At 36.8% G+C, this 15307-nt stretch overlaps 2 long non-coding RNA genes across 3 annotated transcripts; both read right to left on the reverse strand.

Annotated features, from left to right (window-relative positions):
* Positions 1–1650: 1650 nt before the first annotated feature.
* On the reverse strand, positions 1651–11907 carry LOC105445957. Of its 2 annotated transcripts, XR_973566.2 has the most exons (7): positions 11798–11907; positions 10181–10313; positions 9265–9409; positions 8533–8714; positions 4268–4339; positions 3141–3300; positions 1651–2600 (listed from the first exon to the last, which is right to left on the reverse strand). It is a non-coding gene; the product is annotated as an uncharacterized LOC105445957 (long non-coding RNA). The 2 variants fall into 2 exon arrangements; XR_973565.2 differs by having other exon boundaries at positions 8533–9409.
* A 43-nt stretch (positions 11908–11950) lies between these two features.
* On the reverse strand, positions 11951–13047 carry LOC115926846. The gene is made up of 2 exons (XR_004065302.1): positions 12597–13047; positions 11951–12104 (listed from the first exon to the last, which is right to left on the reverse strand). It is a non-coding gene; the product is annotated as an uncharacterized LOC115926846 (long non-coding RNA).
* Between the last annotated feature and the right edge of the window lie 2260 nt (positions 13048–15307).

Below are 15307 nucleotides of genomic sequence, written 5' to 3' on the forward strand. Positions count from 1 at the left end.
TGTCTTATCATTGTCGTCACCATCATTCTTCTTATCAATTTTATTTATTTATTTACTTATTTATTTATTTCTAATCTTTTGAAATCAATGTTAATCATTCCCTCTTCTCCTTATTGTTAGTGTTGCTGCTGTTCTTTTCTCTCTTTCAGTCTCATCTCTTCGATATAATCATTCTTTCTTCTTCCCAACATCATCATATTCACTCTTCTTTATCATTAGGTATCATCCTAACTTTATTCTCCTCCCTTCGTCATCATCTTCACTCTTCTTTATCATTAGGTATCATCCTAACTTTATTCTCCTCCCTTCGTCATCATCTTCACTCTTCTTTATCATTAGGTATCATCCTAACCCTATTCTCCTCCCTTCGTCATCATCTTCACTCTTCTTTATCATTAGGTATCATCCTAACCCTATTCTCCTCCCTTCGTCATCATCTTCACTCTTCTTTATCATTAGGTATCATCCTAACCCTATTCTCCTCCCTTCGTCATCATATTCACTCTTCTTTATCATTAGGTATCATCCTAACCCTATTCTCCTCCCTTCGTCATCATCTTCACTCTTCTTTATCATTAGGTATCATCCTAACCCTATTCTCCTCCCTTCGTCATCATCTTCACTCTTCTTTATCATTAGGTATCATCCTAACCCTATTCTCCTCCCTTCGTCATCATATTTACTCTTCTTTATCATTAGGTATCATCCTAACCCTATTCTCCTCCCTTCGTCATCATATTCACTCTTCTGTATCATTAGGTATCATCCTAACCCTATTCTCCTCCCTTCGTCATCATCTTCACTCTTCTTTATCATTAGGTATCATCCTAACCCTATTCTCCTCCCTTCGTCATCATATTCACTCTTCTTTATCATTAGGTATCATCCTAACCCTATTCTCCTCCCTTCACTCTTATTAGTTGCATCATTATCATCTTAATTCTTGCCCTTTGTTTCTGTTTTTTTTCTTCTTCTTGTTTTGTCTTATCATCATCATTCTTTTAGCTTCCTCCTCCTCCACCTTTTTGTTCTTCGGCCTTTCCTTCTTCTACCAGCTTTGTCATCATTGGTGCATTATCATTATTCAAAAGGAGATATCACATTTGATTTGATTAATTTCATGATTGTAGAATTCAGATTTGGTTAATATTATTTAACATTTTTGTGGGTTTATCAAGTGTCCTGACAAATTTAATTTCTTTTCATTTTTTACATCTCTTTTCTATATTTCTCCTTAAATGGCTATTCTTCGGTTGCCAATATCTCTAAAGTGCCTTGGGAAAATAAAATTATCAATTCCATTTTGAGACCAAATTCACTAGCACCAAAGCTATGGTACATCATTACTTGTAGGTAAACAAACTGTAATGTATATATGAAGAGTGTGAATGCAAAAACCACTTTATCCATTTTTGTCAAATTGAGATTCATGTATTTTCAACTAAAGATCAAGAAGAAAAAAAAGGGAAAAAAAATTATGCTACTTTTGAAGATATCTTCAACAATATACCTTAATATGTAATGAGGAATGTATCATTCGAAAAGAATGGTACTAGATGACACCGAACTTACTTTACTTACTTTTTGCATAAAAACTCTTCATACGTTGTCAATACGAAACGCACCCTTGTTAAAGACAATAAAGAGCAATTTTGCTGTTCAAGGAAAAGAAAACTTGGTTTTTATTAAAGATTTTTGCGGTTTAGAGCAAAAATTGATGCAATCACTGAATGTACATTTAAATGTATATGCCTTTATTACAGCTGTGGTACAAATGATAGTCTGTGATACATGGAAAAGCAAGTAAACATACAATTGAAACTAGACAGTTTAAAGTAACCTCTACTCTGCATTCTTCTTCATGAAAGTGGTGCCTTCAATAGAAAGTGAAAGCCTTATCAAAAAGTCTAAATATTTCAGAAGTCACCAAGATGCATAAATGTAGACTTCTCTTGATCTGGCTTTGTGTAACCTCAACCAGAAGGACTAGTTAAAGATCATAAGTGAAGAGACAAAAAATGAGTCAACGAGGAATAGATCAAGATGGTTCATACAAACCTATGTGTTCACAGTTATACACATAATTACAAAGAGGCTGATTAGTAAACCTGATGGGTTACATGAACTTACGTAACACTGTATGAAAAAATTGTCCCTCCCATATGCATACATGATCAAAATTTGCAGTTGATCCGTCAAATCTTTTTTAAGTTATCGCGAGAACGAGAATGAAAACGGGACTGATGGATGGACGGACAACCCGAAAACATAATGCCTCCAGACGGAGGCATAACAAATCTATATTTTTCAAAAAAATTAATTACAATTGTTGCCACCGTCTTCCTGATTGCTCTTTTACTGATGGTGCTATTATACCCCCACCTCACCCAGCTTTTCTGAAGTTCCGGAGACGTTTTTTTCAATGGAGCACCAGTGGTCTGGATGGAGAAGGGCCGTTGATCATCACCATCACCATCTTCTTCTGCATGTTCGTACACTGGTCGGACAAACTTTAAGTACGAGTCAAATAGCTCATACTCGTAGGGGTCAAGGATGACTTCTGCCCTGCCATATGAGGTGCAAGTCTTGTGTTCAGGCACCTTTAAAAATCAATACAAATTCTTCAATTAACATTTCGGAATGAAAAATTGCAGGATTAGAGCTGGCAAATTTTTATGCTGGACTGTTCATAAGGTTAATTAAAAGGTTTCCTTTTAGCCCTTAAATTTCATTGGTCTGATGAATTAATTATAATAAATCCATTAATCAAGATTTGTGAATTAAGTAACATCTCCTATTTCATTGTACCTATGGAAATACTTTTCATAGCCACAAATATACTTTGTTTTCAAATTACATGTTTCATTAGGGAGAATCCAATAATACTTTGGCGAGGGGCTTTGAGCAATATTTCATCATTATCAGCATTATCATAATTAAATACAAGTGGTATAGAAAAAAATAAAATCATTGTTTGAATTATTGAAATGAATCAATATAAGGCAAGATAGACAACATGACCAGTGAATACAAGTTACAAGTTCTGTAATGTCCTAACATTATACAAACTCTGTAAAGATAACAAGAGGAAAACCATAATCTCCTAATCATGTTGGTTTATACTAATGAAAACAACTCACTTAAATTACATGTAAGCCAGTCGGTGCACTCTTCATGTGGCCCACTGTTAGGTTGGTTAAGACATCACTCCTTGATGCGGTGTTGATCAGGGCTAATAGTACAGATTCCTATAATCTTCTAATTCAGTGGGGCTGATCGGTACTCCTTTCTGCCGAATTTCTAAACAATTCATTAAAACGTCAGACAATTATTCATATTAATTTCATGTAATAATAATAATAATAATAATAATAAATTTATATAGCGCAGCTTTTATACAAAACATATTCAGCTGCGCTGGTTAAGAGCTCCTTTTTACTAAATTCTACAAAATAAGATCACTCAGTTGAACAAATAAGTTTTTAAATTGGATTTAAAAACATTGAGAGATGGAGTGCTTCGTATTTCTATTGGCAAGCTATTCCATAGTTTGGGGGCAGCAATAGCAAAAGCACGGTCCCCAAGAGTTACTTTAGTTTTGCCATGGGGAATCTGAAACAATAATTTATCTGTGGAACTGCGCAGGCTAGGACTGTGTGATTGGACTTTGAGTTGAAGTAATTCTTTGATGTAATTAGGGGCTTGACCACTCAATGATTTATAGACAATTAACAATATTTTGAATGAGATTCTTTGACGGACTGGCAACCATGTCATGAAAATATAAACTTGATTTATGGTTTGGATTGTTTTTAAAATAACAAAGTTGATATTGTTTTAAATGTAACAAATGAAGTTTACAAAAATAGATATGAAGAACTAATTTATTACTCTGTCCATCAACCCCCAACACTGACGTATAATATTCACCTTACTTTCTAACTGCATTGCATAATAATAATAACAATAATAATAATAATAATAATAATAATAATAACAATAACATTTTATATAGTGCCTATTACAAATGGTTCTAACGTTTTAGGCACTTTATATTAACATGAATAACAAAACAATATTATTTTGATAAATTTTAATACATTACAACAACAAAATATTTATAACTAACTTAACATCTTGACATACAATTCAGAAACAAACAGCCATCCAAACTGAAAAGAGCATGGTTACTTCATGAATAGGTTTGCAAAGTTTATTTCTGCAAGTACAGGTGTTTACATGTTCATAAATGCAGATTTATACTGACCTGATGTTACTTCTGCTTGTGCCATCAACTGTCTGTGAAAACCTTTCAAGTTCTCAACGGCTATCAATGTTTCTACAAATGTAAGAGACAATCAATACTATTATGTTGAACTCACAAGAGACAAGCAGCATCTTTAGATATTGGAGAAAATCTGAAAATTGTAGTACAAAACATACGGAGAGTTGTCCACAACAGCCTACCATTTTGAAGCAATATTGCCAATTTGAAGATTACCATAGAAAGTAAATTGAGACTTTAAAACTTGCATCACTCTCTCATTTTTAACCAATTTTGATGAAACTTTTTAAGATTGCTTCTCTCTATCCCCTCTTTTCATTAAAATTGATTTTCCCTGAGTGTTCTGGTATCCTTTATGCTTTTAGAAGATAACGCAAATTCCAACTTGTTTCAGTCACTGAAATGAAATAAAAATCTTGATGTATCACATGCTGAAATAACTGTTGCATGCTTATCAAGAATCTGGTGTCAAAAACACCAAACAATAAAACTCATGTTAGTATATAAAACTTGATAAACGCCAACCAAAACAAGTTTGGGAAAAAACCTGTTAGTCAACTTTATTTTTTAATTTAAGATGAACCTTCTATGTTGTCCTTGAGTTCACTTGCTCTTTTTCTGATACTTTTTCCATTATTGATGTTCATTTGTTTCAGAAGACCTTCCATTCTTCCAATTTGCTTCTCGTTGATTCCCATTCCCTCCATATCCTCATACTCAAACTTTGAAAATGGAGGACACCACAAAAGAAGAAGTTATGATGAGAGTAAAAGCAGGATGGATGAACTTTGGAAGATACAAGGCATGTTGACCGATAAAAACATACCCATGTCACTAAGAAGAAGAATGTTCAACCAATGCATTCTAACAAATATGACATATGGATCAGAAACATGGTCATTGACAAAGGATCTAGAACAGAAGCTTGTGACTACTCAACGAGCTATGGAGAGAAAGATGGCGCATTTATCTCTCCCGAGACAAAATCAACCACAAAGTCATACGCCAGAAAACAAAGGTTAAAGACATCATGGAGAAGGTCAGAGAATCAAAGTGGAGATGGGCTGGGCATGTAGCAAGACTTCAGGACAATAGATGGACAAATCGTTTAACAGAATGGCAACCAAGGATGGGGAAGAGAAGAAGAGGAAGGCAGAAGAGAAGATGGAGAGATGATCTAACATCATACATGGGAATGGATGCTTGGACTAGGACAGCTAGAGACAGAAGAGAATGGAAATGTTATGAGGAGGGCTTTGTGCAATGCAGGAGAGTACACAGGGGGGGGGGGGGGGGGGGTTTGAGGGAGTCAAACCCCCCCCCTTTGATATTTTGTGTAAACCCCCTTACCCCCCCCCCCCCCCCCCCCTTGAAAAAAATCCTGCGTACGCGCCTGGTCCAACGTCTGTATGAACTATAGCCTGATAGATAGATAGACAGATTAGGCTGGTACTGATCTTTCAATTTCTCATAAACCCTGTATATTGGGGGAAATGAATACCAGTTCCTACATTTAGGTGAATAATACATAAAACTGCAATATCAGGAGCACAAACTTAAATTATATTTGACAATGGAATGACCGGATTCAGGTATGCATCCCAAATCCACATTATTTTCTCATGGTATTAACTACTACGATAATTACTATTATCAGAGCATAAATATGATAATGAAAGGAGACACCCATTTAGATAATACACTTTTACTTTTAAGCCGAAAAGGAGAGGAACATGTCAGTGAACGTTTGGCCTATTTGACATCAATCTTAAAGATGTGTTCAATCAAACATAAAATGTCAACAAAGTTATTAATGGCACAGCACAAAAAGACTTTTTAAAAATCAATTTCTTTTTCCCCCTCAAGAATTATATCCATCATACATGTTGCCAATGATATATTTGCAACATCAATTTTTACAACCCCTATTTTGAAATTGAAATATTACATATTACACAAAGATCAGTTCCATCCATAGAAGAGGACGTGAAGAGACGTACAAGACTGGCCGCTTGGGCATTCGGAAGACTGAAAAGTGCCATCTGGTCCAACCAAGATATTTCTAGGAGACTCAAAGTCAGGATCTACAGAGCACTTATCCTCCCTATTGCCACATATGGAGCAGAATCCTGGGCTCTCCGAAAGTCTGATAGAAATAAGCATGAGGTATTTGAAATGAGGTGTCTCCGGACCATCCTTGGAGTTCACCTAATGGACAAGATTAGGAATGAGGAGATCAGGCAGAGACTGAATGTCCCAAGCACCATATGCGAGGAAATAACCAAACGTCGCTTGAAATGGTTTGGCCATGTTTTACGCATGCCGCATCACCGCCTACCATACCAAGCATTCCAAAATTACTTTAATGGACGCAGACCACGGGGACGCCCTCCAAAGAGATGGAAGGACCAGGTTCAATGCGATGTGGGATTATCCACACAAGAGGCAGAGCAACGAGCCCAGGACAGATGAGACTGGAGCATGATTTCTGGCAGGGGAGCAAGGGGATACACCGTCCTATGCACCTAAGTCAAGCAAGTCAAGTCAAAGATCAATGCAAATAGTACACACATGATACAGTACAAAATTGCCCATTGATGTTTGATTAATCTCAACACTAGTAATACAAAATTCATAATAATAATAATAATAATAATAATAGCCTAATAGTCCACTCCAAATTTTATTAAACCGAAACGGAAATTCTTTTTGCCCGATTGATCGTGAGCCCAGCAGCCACTGAGCAGCGCCAGATCGATGTTGCTCTATCCCTTATTGTTGAACGCCAAACAAGGTAGCAACAACTCCCATCTTTTAACATCTTTTGGTATGACGCGGCCGAGGTTCGAACCCACAACCTCAAACTTTTGTCAACCAGTTCCTTTTACTTTTCTGCTTCTTTTAACTCCAGCTCATTGTCTGAATGGTCTTTACCTTTGAGCTGCCCTTAATGGCAGATTGATATTCATTCCTCACTCATATCAACATATGCCAGATTGTCACCCCATAATTGAAGAATCCAACAATTATCAAAGAATTTAATGAAAAATCCATGCCTGAAGCAAACAAGGGAAACGCTCTCGGCGGTCTCGCCTGCATAACGCAATTCAATATGATAAACCAGAACGTCAATGACGTAGCGCTCATCCGCATCTCACAACAACAAATATCGTAAATTTTATGTGGTACACTTTTGAACTGGTCAAAAAATAGAAATTTGATGCCCTGGAAGGGACATAATTTCATTTCATTTGCATAAAGTACCATAAATAATCAATGGAGCAAAATCTCACAATTCTGTGTAGAAGTTTATTGTTCCAAATTTAGCTCTACCAGATAAGGCAAAATCGGTCAAGAAAAGAGGGAAAAGAAGCAATTTTTGTTATTTTTGGAATAAATTTGCATAAATTACCATAATTAATTAATGGAGAACAATTTCAAAATTCTGTGTAGAAGTTTAGTGTACCAAAGTTAGCTCTACGATATAAAGCAAACCAAATCAAAATCGGTCGAGAAATAAAGGAGAAGAAGCCTTTTTTGTGATTTCGAATAAATTTGCATATATTAGCATAGATAATGAATTTCACGATTCTGTGTAGAAATTTTAAATCCCCTCCTACATGTAGCCCTATCATATGAAACAATCAGAATCAAAATCGGTTGAAAAATAACGAAGAAGAAGCATTTTGAAAATCTTAATGTTGATGCCACAACAAAGTCTAAGTTTGTTGACCTTAAATGGCCTTTGACCTTAACTTAGTGACCTGAAATTCTACTCACATGATTGGGGAGACTTGATAACCCTATAGTCCAAGTTTCATTGACTAAGAACTTATAATTTCAAAATTATATCAAAAATTCAAAAACTTAACCTTAGGTTAAGTTTTTGATGATGATGCTACAACATAGTCCAAGTCTGTTGACCTGAAATGACCTTTGACCTTGACTTTGTGATCTGAAATTCTACTCACATGATTGGGGATACTTGATTACCCTATAGTCAAAGTTTCATTGACTAAGAACTTATACTTTAAAAATTATACCAAAAATTCAAAAACTTAACCTTAGGTTAAGTTTTTGATGTTGACGCCGTCGCCGTCGCCGTCGCCGCCGCCGTCACCGGAAAAGCGGCGCCTATGTCTCGCTTTTTGCTACGCAGGCGAGACAAAAATCGTTTGCGACCTTTTAACCTTTCTTCACCACAACCAACTCCAAGGCCCAATAGCTCTTGTATTATTAAACATTACCTTGATTACATTGATCCCTTGTCAACGAAGAGTTGTTTCATCCCTCCTACTCTTCCAAGTAGCTGTTCAACTCGTTTAACATTTGATATGTGGTGGCCAGCCGAGCAGAATTGCACATACTGCCCATACTTTTGAAGAATGTCCAGTTCTTCTTCCTGTTGTTCTATTGAAGGCAAATAAAGCTAAATACGAAATTAAAGGTTAATTCATCAAGGAAAAGCTACAAATATAATCCAATTGTAGCTTTCAACATAAGCTGAAAAACATATTTGCTTTCCAGCTACAGTTGTAATTAAATTTATAAGAATATTGTAAAAAAGTATAATTCAAATAGATTCTATTATTCACCACTTACAATACATGTACTACATGAGACAATTTGTAGAGACTTCTGAATTTCTGTACACAAATACCATAATTGAAATAATGGCATGACATGCGCTTTGCTTTACTAAATACCAAACAATCTTTAACTGTATTCAACAGGAATTCAGTTTACTTTATTTATTTAAGTCATTAGAAGAAAAAAACAATCATATTCTCTTATCTTGGCTGTAAAAATCTCTTTATTTTGGTAAAAAAGATTTAGATAAATTTTTGTTTTTATATTGTCATGCACAAACATCAAAAATCCACTTTACAGTCAGACAATCAAGTCTTACCACTTTGTTTGTATGTATCTCATGCAAGAACATCAAAAATCTACTTTACAGTCAGATAATCAAGTCTTACCACTTTGTACATGTACCAGTATTTCTTTCTCTCCCGAATGTTTCCTTTTGTTGTGGTCCCACAAATTAGACAGGTTTTTAGCGGGACACTTGGGGCAGTCAGCCTTTTCCTCTCTTCTTTTTTTCCTAAGCGTTGAATAAGGACACTTTGTACGAAAAAACAAAACAGTTGTTACTGTGAACTATGCAAGATATATACAAGAACTTGTTAATAGACTTAACCGCCCCCCCCAAAAACAAAAAAAAAAAAAAACAACAACAACAAACAAACAAACAAACAAAACAAAAAACACAGATTTAAAAAACATGCTCTAAACAATCATGTCTACAGCATTGAAGAATTCCTACTCCAGCATATAACTATTCCACACTCACTGTTTGACTCATGTGATATTTGTACAAGTACATTGCTAAATCTGGAAAGATAGACCAATCGATGCACACATGCATGGACAAAATAATTATGGAAACATAAAAAAAAAAAAACATTTCTCAATTTCATGAATCCCCATATGAATTTATGAAAACCTAAATAATGAAACTATAAAAAAAAATCATGCAAATTAATCAAGTCATTATACATTATATCGGAATAATAATTATTCTTAGAAAATACATTGGGTAATTGCTCTAACGCGATAGCTCAGTTGGTAGAGCGGTGGTCTCATACTCCGGCGACCTGAGTTCAAAACCAAGTTGATGAGCTCGTGCCCTTTGGTAAGGCATTAATCCTCATTACCAGGTCCCTAGGAGAGAACCTAAATCAGTTGGTCCTCTGGTTGCTTACTACCAAGCATTCATGCTTTCTTAGCAGTCAGGTAAAATAACCACCACTAACACTAACATCTCTATTAGCTGTCTGTCCATATCAAACAGACATATGGTGTTGTTAAAGTGTATAGTGTGGTCAAACATACCTGGATCTTGCTTGATAAATATACTTCCACCGTTCCTCTCCATTTAGTCTGTGTTTCCGTTCAAGGTGCTTTGACATATCTGATGTTTCTTCTCGACATATCGGGCATCGTCTTCGTATGCGATTCCTTTTCCCTGAAGGTAATTTGTCATGGAAAGATGCAATTGTCAGTGAACCAAGAACCAATTCTAATTCATTACCGTATAATATATACCGGTACTGTGTTTAATTGTTTCAATTATTAAGCTAAATCATGCTACTACATGCATCTACAAACCCAACCCAATACTTAAGCAACGTTGGGTTGTCTGATATTATTTAATCAGTGACCTTGATTTTTAATCACTACACCGCATACAATTTTCTTTTATTTCATCTATTTACAGATGCTTTTTTTAAAGACTTATGCACCCAATGATGTCATTATTAGCAACATATTAAAGAGTTTGCTAGTTTGCTTCATAATAGCCTAGTAAGCTGCTGAATTATTAGTTAGTTTTCATGGCTATGGATGTTATCAACTGTTCGATGGGTGACTTTTGATGGTTATCATATTACAGATATTATAAATAAACTGAAATGTTATTTTCCTTCTCATGTATTAAACATCTTATATGGTACATTATTATCACCCTAGCACAGGGGAACTGTTCGAAAATAAACATGGACAATATTTTTATTATTAAAAAAAGATCAGTACGAACAATTAACTTTGCTGATTTTTTCGCTCGCATACTGATGGATATTTTCGTACTGACAACAAAAATATCGGATTTGTACTATTATTGTCTTGGCCTCTTCATGTACCAGCTAAACAAAGGTGATTTACCCAGTGTCTTTACTTCCATGTTCATAAAAAAACAATGCCGTCCACTCATCCCACCAGAAAAAATGATTATTTTCACCTCTTCCGCATCCGCATTGTATTTGCACTCAAAACATTAATCCATTTAGGACCAACATTTTGGAACACGCTGAACAAGGAGATAGAATCCCTGTCGTTGAATTGTTTCAAGCATAAGCTTAGGCAGTCCTTTTTTAATTCATATGACCAACATTGTAATTAAAGTAGGCCTAGTTATGATATTGTACATTGAACATTTCATGAATATTGTCGCCTCGGTACGACCTACACAGTTGGCCTTTTCCGACAATTATGTTCTGATGTATCGCGCCTGTTCTCGGAGGGCCTTCGGGAATGCGAATGTGCTCGCTGTTTCCAATTTTGTTTTTGCTGTTTTGGCTATATTTGCTTGTTTCACTTTGTATATCATCTTCCGTTAGGCCTTCTTGCCCACCTATTATTATTGTTACGTCCATCACCATTGCAACCATTTCAATCAAATGTTAGTTTTATTTAGGGCAACCTATAATCTACAAGCTGAGCTTTTTAATTGGTTCCTCACATTTCACCCTGTATAACTTGCTATTTAATACAATTAATTTTGACGTCTTAACAAAGAATTGATAATATATGTGATACTTTTAGTATATTTCATATCATATTCTAATTTTGTCAATTATGTGAATTCTAATTTCGTGAAATGTGAAATAAAATAAAATTGAAACTTGACCTTGAACTAGATACATGTATATTTCATAGTTTTGAATATCATACCTTTTGGATTATATTTCATCTTGACTAGGCCTCCTCCTTCTCCTCCTCCTTCTCCTTGTTCTTGCGGTTCTTGTTGTTGTTGTTCTTCTTCTTCTTCTCCTTCTCCTTCTTCTCCTCCTCCTCCTCCTCCTCCTCCTCCTCCTCCTCCTTTTCTACTGATTTGTCTTTGTCTCCCATGTCTGCCATGTTTTTGCCTGCCAACGCTGCTTTATACAGGTCTATTTCCTTTCCGCCCCTCTCTATATTATGCCTTGTATACGTCGGGAGGAATACCAACCACCAGCATTCTATTGATGTCGTCAGCAGTCTGCAGAAAGACATAGAGAAAGAAAATTGGTCTTTATAATAGAAATGTGGAAGTTCGCATAGACTAGACTAGAAGCTTCAGTCTCTGATATCAACGGTTTGTTCCGCTGAGATTACATCTGGCTCCTTTGAGTTTGACAGCCTCGATCTATACACTCCAGCAACATGATTTGTTGTCAGCCATCTAGCGCCAGTATTAATAGTAGAGTCTAGTCTAGATCTAGATGTAGTCTAGATCTATACTACACGAAATGAACCGCTAAGGGCTATGCAGACATGTACAAACTTTATAGTGACATGACGTGAACTAACTCCTCCGGGAAGCTCCAACACCGGCGCGACGCTTGCGGCGCCGGTGTTGGAGCTTCCCGGAGTTAGACGTGCGCGCACGAACAGGGCAGCGCATTGGCTTCACGAGAATGGTTACATGTACCGTACCTGTGACAAACTTTTCGGGTAGTTAAAAGCAACGTTTCTGTGTGAAGTAAATTACCTAAGTTTCAATATCACGATCATTTGTCGAGGCCATTATGGATAAATGAACTTGAACGTATCCGAAGACCTACGTTGCAGACAGACCATCGAAATCCAAGTTCGTTGAGACTAGACAGCCCAACGATGTACGGAGTGCCGCTGCATGTTTATTTTCATGCTATAATATAAATTATACTTTATTACATACCGCCGGTAAATATTACTTAAGACTTTACAAACCTCATCCAATTATTTTCCTAATTTAGAATTCAGTATCAATCGTTAACTTGACATTGTTATATTCCGCTCCATTAATTGAATTAAAAAATACAGAATTCAAGTCAAGAAGATTGCGCAAACGGTATTCCATAGTGAAGAGTAGACTGGTGAAGTTCTTTTCAACATAAAATACCGTCGACTTAGATCTAAGTCGACGACATTTGTTGTTGTTCTTGTTGTTGTTTTTTTGTTGTAATGGCAATCAGTCAAGACCTGACTATTATCACCAACGCCTTTCTTTTTAATATTAATTTCTTTCTTTCTCTTTTTTTTTTAAATAAGAGTATCAAAAATATAATTTAAATATAGGCTTCTCTCTTTTTTTCTTATTCTTTTTTTCCCCCCTTAAAATGAAATGAAAGAGAAAATAGATGAACCGTACTTATAAACAAATTATGCTATAAGTGCGCGCAGGGGCGTCGCTAGACCTTTTTCAGTGGGGGGGGGGGGGGTGTAGATCGAGGCCAACGATTACCGACAAAACTAGCCACCAATTACCGACCAAATTAAATTATTTTTCCTATGGACTATCTATATATAGTACTTGCGTATGCGCAAAATTAATGGTTATTTTCCTCGACGACATAAATACATGAATTATTTCGTCAACTTAGTAATCATAGCTATATTTTAATGCAGGCGCGGAGCTAGGATCTTATTTTAGGGAGGGGCGGAAGAGAGCAAGCGAATCACTTAAAGAGCGCGCGAAACGCGCTCATTAGGGGGGGGTGGGTGATAGGCCTCCCGCGCGAAGCACGGAAGTTTTGGCATTTCAACACAATATAGAGAAAGGAAGACGATTTATTGTACCGTTCTCGACTGTTAATCCTTGTCTAAGAAGTCCCCCCCCCCTCCCGCACGAAGCTCGAAAGCTTTGACGTTTCATTAAATTATGAGAAAAGCAGACGATTCGGTGTACTGTTCTCGACTCTTTATCCTTATCTGAATTCAGTTCTCCCCCTCCCGCGCGAAGTGCGGAAGTTTTGGCGTTTCATTAAATTATTAGAGAAAGTAGACGATTCGTTGAACCGTGCTCGACTCTTAATACTTTGACGTTTCATTAAATTATGAGAAAAAAGCAGACGATTCGGTGTACTGTTTTCGACTCTTAATCCTTATCTGAATTCAGTTCTTCCTCCCGCGCGAAGCGCGGAAGTTTTGGCGTTTCATTAAATTTTTAGAGAAAGTAGACAATCCGTTGAACCGTGCTCGACTCTTAATCCTTATCCGAATTCAGTTCTCCCCCTCCCGCGCGAAGCGCGGAAGTTTTGGCGTTTCATTAAATTATAAGAGAAAGTAGACGATTCGTTGAACCGGGCTCGACTCTTTATCCTTCTCTGAATGCAGTTTCCTCCACCCGCGCAAAGCGCGGAATTTTTGACGTTTCCTTTAATTATTAGAGAAATAAGACGATAGTACTGTCTCCACTCGTCTACATGAAGTTTTCCCCTCCCGCGCGAAGCGCGAAATTTTTGGCGTTTCAACACAATATAGAGAAAGGAAGACGATTTGTCGTACCGTTTTCGACTCTTAATAAGCCATATTTTTCTGAATTCAGTTTCCCCCTCTCGCGCGAAGCGCGGAAGCTTTGACGTTTCCTTAAATTATTAGAGAAAGAAGACGATTCGTTGTACCGTTCTCGACTCGTCTAAATTAAATCTTCCCCTTCCGCGCGAAGCGCGGAATCTTTGGCGTTTCATCACAATATAGAGAAAGGAAAACGATTCGTCGTACCGTTGTTGACTTTTAAACTTTGTTTGAATTTAGTTTCCCCGAAAATGTTAAACCTCTGATTTCTTTAGCTGATATTATAGGAAAGTGAAACTTTGAGAAAAAATACAAGTATTGTAGTTGTAGTCACTCTCGAAGTCGTCACAGCGGATAAAAAGTCACAGTTCGTAGGGAAAAAAACTTGTCAGCCGACCGACCGACAATATACATCTCACCGACTACAAACTTCTGCATCGATATTAGTACACGAGGATCGAGCAAGAACACCGACACAGCTGACCCGACACAGCAACATATTTGACCGTGTCTTTCTTGCTCCCTCGACGAGACGACTCCACCCAACAACCCCCTTCTCTCTTTTACTCCCACTCCTCTTCTCTCGGGCTCTTACCTCCCCTCTCTCTCCTCTCTTTCATCCGTTTCTTTTGTTTCCCTTTTACTCTTTTTTCTTCTTTTTTTTCCTTTTCTTTTTTTCCTCTTCTCTCTCTCTTTCTTCTCTTTTCTTTCCTTTCTTTTCCTTCTTTCCTTTCTTTTCCTTTCTTTCTTTTCCTTTTCTTTTTTCCTTTCTTTCCCTTTCCCTCTCTTTTTTCCCTCCCCTTTTCTATTTTTTCCCGACGGCAGCGCAATTTTACCGACAAAATCCTGACAGGTGGGGGGGGGGTGTCGCACCCCCCCCACACCCCCCCCCCCTTTTGGCGACGCCCCTGTGCGCGTCCATGA

This window comes from Strongylocentrotus purpuratus, unplaced genomic scaffold, assembly GCF_000002235.5.
Source record: "Strongylocentrotus purpuratus isolate Spur 01 unplaced genomic scaffold, Spur_5.0 spur5_scaffold_2, whole genome shotgun sequence".
Lineage (NCBI taxonomy): Eukaryota > Metazoa > Echinodermata > Echinoidea > Camarodonta > Strongylocentrotidae > Strongylocentrotus > Strongylocentrotus purpuratus.